Source organism: Montipora capricornis, chromosome 6, assembly GCF_036669925.1.
Source record: "Montipora capricornis isolate CH-2021 chromosome 6, ASM3666992v2, whole genome shotgun sequence".
Taxonomy (NCBI): domain Eukaryota; kingdom Metazoa; phylum Cnidaria; class Anthozoa; order Scleractinia; family Acroporidae; genus Montipora; species Montipora capricornis.
Window position 1 is genome coordinate 29,084,164 of NC_090888.1, and position 5,477 is coordinate 29,089,640.

Genomic DNA, 5,477 nt, shown 5'->3' on the forward strand with positions numbered 1-5,477 from the left:
AAACAAGTTCGCTGATGCATCTACATTATTTGCTGACAAAACAACTAAATTTTCCCAACTGGGTGTTTTCGTACCACAAAACCGTATTCATTATGACTTAATGTGACATGTACACCTGCATCTGTTTCAAGTTTATCTGTTTTTAATTGCCTGTGGCTCACAAAATATCCTTCGAATATTAAGCGTTTACTTACCTAAATATTCATCACTATCTTCATCGTCCTCCTCTACATTCCTCCAAGACGGCCCGGCAATCTCTGACATATCCCTTGTTCTCATTGCATTCTTGTTTACTTCAAGTACATTGTCTGCATCACCTCCTTCTTTTCTTTTGACTTCTTTCTCCCTTCTTTCAAGATCAGCCTTCTTTCTTGCAAGCTCCATCTCCTTCTCCTCCACATCCCTATCATGTTCATTCACCATAACAATCGACCGGGTTAGCTGTGACATCTGGCCAAGGACATTAAAGTCTCTTTCATCTAGGGCCTTCTTCTTTTGCATTTTTTCTTTCTTCTTCTCCTCCCTTTCTTCATCAGCTTCATTTTTTTCTTGTTGGCTTATAGCTTTGGAGGAAACCCTGGCTGGACTTTTTGCTTTTTTTTTGCTCCCACACTGTTTGTTTTCTTTTTTGGCTGACCCACTTCTTTTTTTAGACATAGCATCCATTGCAGCTTTACTTTTTGTTAACTGCTCTTTGTCATCTGTTAAAATGAATGTAAAACAGTTTTAATTACATATTATTTCATTTGTTTATATATGGCTAAAGGCTTGAAAAGATCTGCACGTAAGCCAGGGTGCATTCCGCCTAACCTCCAAGCCGAAGATACTCCAAGGGTTTTATAAGTCCATGCCAAGTGTCTGTTAAGTGGCATAAGGCTATGTCTACACTATACCGGATAGCTCGTGTGCCGACACAAAAACCATAGGGCGGATAGGGCTTCTGTTCACAAAGGGAATGCTGATTTTTGTGCGGTTTTTAAAACAAAGCAATGCTGCACCGCTTCGATCTTGAAAGTGAATTGTTGTGTATTGGATAGGTTCTTGTGCCACTCTTTGGTGTCGTACTGTGAACCGATATTGAACCGTAGCGGAAGTCAATCAGGAGTTTAAGAGCTAAGACGGCGACTGCCAACAAAAATGTCACCTCAAAATATAACATGGTTCTATCATAAGTCTTTGGGATTATTCAGTCTCCTTCACGGACGACTTGTTCCATTTCTGGGTTGTTTCTGTTCATACCAGACCAGAGTATTTTTCGTGTCGATGCGGTAAGCTAACCAGTGTAGTGTAGACATAGCCTAAGCAGTCCAATTCTGAAAGATGCTAATGCCACACTAAATAAGCCTAACATGCCACCAGTCTGACTGCACGGTAATTAAATATACTTAATATAAAAACTAGAAAAAGTACATTTACATCTTTTATTGAAATATACTGTTAAGACAAAAAAGGGTCAAAATCCAGTTGCCTTTTTTCACACAGTCTGATAATCCATATTCTTCACTTTTTCCTTTCATGACCCACCGACTAGGGATGCAATAAACAGATATGCAGGCAACCGTTTTGGCTGAACCTTTACATGAATTTACCATTGAGAATGGTAAGGAGGACAAGTAGAAACGGCTAAACGAATTATAAACGAAAAAAAATGGCAGAAACTCACCACTCTCGCTCAGCACCACACATGGGTAGTACTTTTTGTCCAGGTACAATGCTGAAGTTGTATTGTTTTCCTTTCTCAGTTCGGTTTCGTCAACAATAAACTTAACATTGTCCTCAATAAATTGCACCAAAAGTATCCTAAAACGGGAAAACAAATAATTCTTATATACCAAAATTAAAAATCGAAATACAGTGATCTCGATAAGAGTCTAGACAACGCTGCTCACTTCATGATCACATGTAAAAGCTTTCTTCGACGTTGAATATTGAGGTAAAAAACAAATCGAAAGCAGTTTAGCGTTGTCTGTACTCTTATTATGCCCATTGCAATGATATTCGTCATCACAGTGGTCAGAATTTGTTGCGTACCGATCGATCGACGCACGCGACTGCTCCACGTCAGTCCACAACATCATGAGCACTGTGATGACGAATATCATTGTCGATAAGAGTACAGACAACGCCGAACCACTTTCGATTTGTTAAAAAGACAACGCTGAATCCATTTCAATTTGTTAATTATAGCCACTGAAATGCAATAAACTTTTAGGCTTCTTCTGACAAGGAATGCATCGACCTTCACGTGTGAAATGAACTTGGAACTTCGTGGAAATAAAAGAAATTCACTTACTTCTTTCACCATACTTGAATGATGGTGTTGTTTTCCTTCTATTGTCTTTCTTTGTGTTATTCATTGTGTCTAAAGACAGAGGCAATATCTAAACAGAAAAGGCCAATATACCACGGGTCACCGACTCACCGACCTCAAGACAAAAGTTCTTTTCGCCTGCTCGTTTCTCCCCGCCCACAACTCCGTGTCCCGTATGTTTCCAAATAAGGAAATGCAAAGATCCCGACTGTACTGGATGTCAGCGGAGCATGACCAAAAAACATACCAAAAAACATGGCGGACGATAATGAGGATATTTCTTCGGCAAAAAAGCTAAAGAAGGGTAAATTGCGTGGACCTTACAACCAGTATCTTTCTCAACCAGGATTAAAGATACCTCGAACAACCTTGCGACATTGGCCGCAGAACTTTTCGACATCCATTGCTTTGCCGTCGGATGACCTTAGCACGGAGTCAATAAGTAATAATGACGCTTCACGACCGAGCGACTTCACACATATGGAAATCGGTGAACCATCACACAGTTTGTTAAGCCAGACTGCAGTTCCTTTCGAAACGGATGACTGTGAGAGTTATTTTAGTCAATACGAGGACTATGATCACGAGCCGAGCGACCAATGCAACCCATTGGATGGACTTCTTAAGCCTTCAGAACTAGCCGAAGTAGTTGAGGAACATGAACAAGAAGGCATCGAAGATTACCTTATGGCTTTTGATTCTGAGGAGAGTGCTGCTAATGGAAACACTGACGAGCAAGGGAGGGGATCTGCAAATGTTCCCTTATATAGTGGGGCACCCATCACTGTGGCAGTCAGTATGTTGTTAATATTTCGTTTGCCATTCGACACAGTCTAACTGGACTCACTCTTGTTGATTTGTTGACCTTAGTCAGCCTTCATGTGCATTGCCAAATCAATGTGCATCTTCAATGGATCTGGTGAAGAAATTTTTTATGAAATTAAAGAACCCCATCCAGTTTCACCATTATTGTTCTTTTGTATGGAGTATCAAGGATTGTCTTTAGCAGATGACAAACTGTGTAAAAACAGAAGCTGCTTGAAAGATCGCAGCAAGAAAGAAATGTCTTCATACTTCATCATCATTCCACTTATTTGCCAGCTTAGGGACCTTATTCAAAGTAAGTGTTCTAAATTAATACATCTTACATTGCATAATGTACTTCTATCTGTCATAAATTCTAATTTACGGCCATTGTCGTTAACAGCTCTCATGAACTTAAAGTGCACATGTCACCATTTTTTTTTATTTTCACATTCGAAAGTACACATTAAAATATGAACTTCTGCGAAAAAAAATTTTGGATTTGAACAAAATGCGAATTTCTTATGATTTTTTCAAAAACGCTGAAATTGACCGCCATTTTGGCACACCACGTGTATTAGTCTTCTCACGGTCATAGAGGACTTGTGACGTAGGTTAAGGAACACTTGACCTCAGAAGTATACAGGCTTGAGAAGACTTGAGAGGTTTTTGACCGAGAGTTTATCGAGTAAAAGGTCACGAATGCCCGAAAGATGTGTTGCTGCACGATGCGACAACACAGCAGACCCCACAAAAGGAATTAGTATGCACAGATCTTCCTTTTCTGAACTCTGAAAACCCCATTGCACAGAGACGAAGGAAAAAATGGATCGACTTCGTCCTTTCAAAGAGGAAGAACTGGGTGCCCGGGAAAACGTCTTCATTGTGCTCGATGCACTTCAAAGAGGAAGATTTCAGTTTCGTTTGGAACTCGAAAATGAAACGATCGTTGAAGTCTGACGAAACTTGGGATTTGTGTGTACCTTCGATTCACGCTGGTACAGAAGTGGAAGAAGCCCCTACCAAGCGAGGAAGACGAATGGTGAGTTTTATTGTAATTGTGTGAAATATTTATCTCCACGTGTTGCGAGTGTCCATTGTCGAATAAGAAGTTCTCCTTAAAAGCCACTTTTGGAAAAAATGTCGTGGTTTATTGGTTCTGGTTTAGTGCTGCTGCTTATGCATTTCCTTTCGCAGTTAGTGAGATCTGCCAAGGCTCGGTTAAAGACATTAGACACGGAGGCTGATCATGTAACTTCAGTTTCGGCGCATTCGACATCGCTGTCCATCTTCCGACTTGATACCGTCAAGTAGTCAAGAAGTAAGATAGTTGTTGATGTATACCAAAACCGTGATCATAATTTTGGGAAATAACAGCGAGGGCAACATATGTTTTAATGAAAACTGCTTTTCACAATATGTTTTACAGTGTGACCTACCAGTAGATACTCCAGTTTCCCCAAATGCAGTGGACTCCAGTGCTACATGTAGCACTTACGAGGTAAAGCTCTTGATGTGAAATCTTACACTGTGCGATGAGCATTATGCCCTCATATATTGTTATTTGACCTATAAATTAGTTGTAATATATTTTAAAGTTATTTTGTTTACATTTCATTATCTAGTAATGTATTTTAATTTATTATAATAGCTCAGGGAGCAATTATTACAGAATGCTGGGCCACTTCGTTCCACTTGTTTTACATGTGTCAAATCCTTTGAAGATTGCGTACAAACAATAGGCACTTTTGTTATTCAATGAGATATAAATAAGTGGCCTTGTATTCTGTAGTTTAGCACCAGTCTGTAGGTTAGATACCTACAACAGCAAAAAAAACAATAAAACTTTTTGGATGTTACATATAGCCATTTAATTATTATTTTGCAGGAAGATGTTACACAGATGACTGAGGGGTGCTGGTGGTTGATTTAGGACTACAGTCTGATGCTAGCATTGCAAATGGTTACAGTGCTGTATGCATTTCTCTAAAAATGTTATTACTTAGGAGTTGAAAGGAAATGTCAGTTTAAACACCAAGGTTGCTAATTATATCCAAACTTTTCTAACATAGGGGGGACCATCCACGCAGGCCCTTGCGGATGACCTATTAAAAGTAAACAGTAACAATCGAGGAGAATGAAGTTTTGAAGCGGCAGTTGAATGGTGCAAGGAGAAGCCCTCAAAAAAACTGTAAAGGCCAAAAAAGGCAGCTCAAGCGTAAGGTTTGTAAGGAAATGACACTTTCTAAGATGCTTGAGAGGAATTTTTAAATTTTTGTAATGTCTTGAAATTAATAACAAAACTATTTTTTATTCCCAGTTGACCGACTGACACATGAGCTTCAAGCCCTCAAGTGGGAAA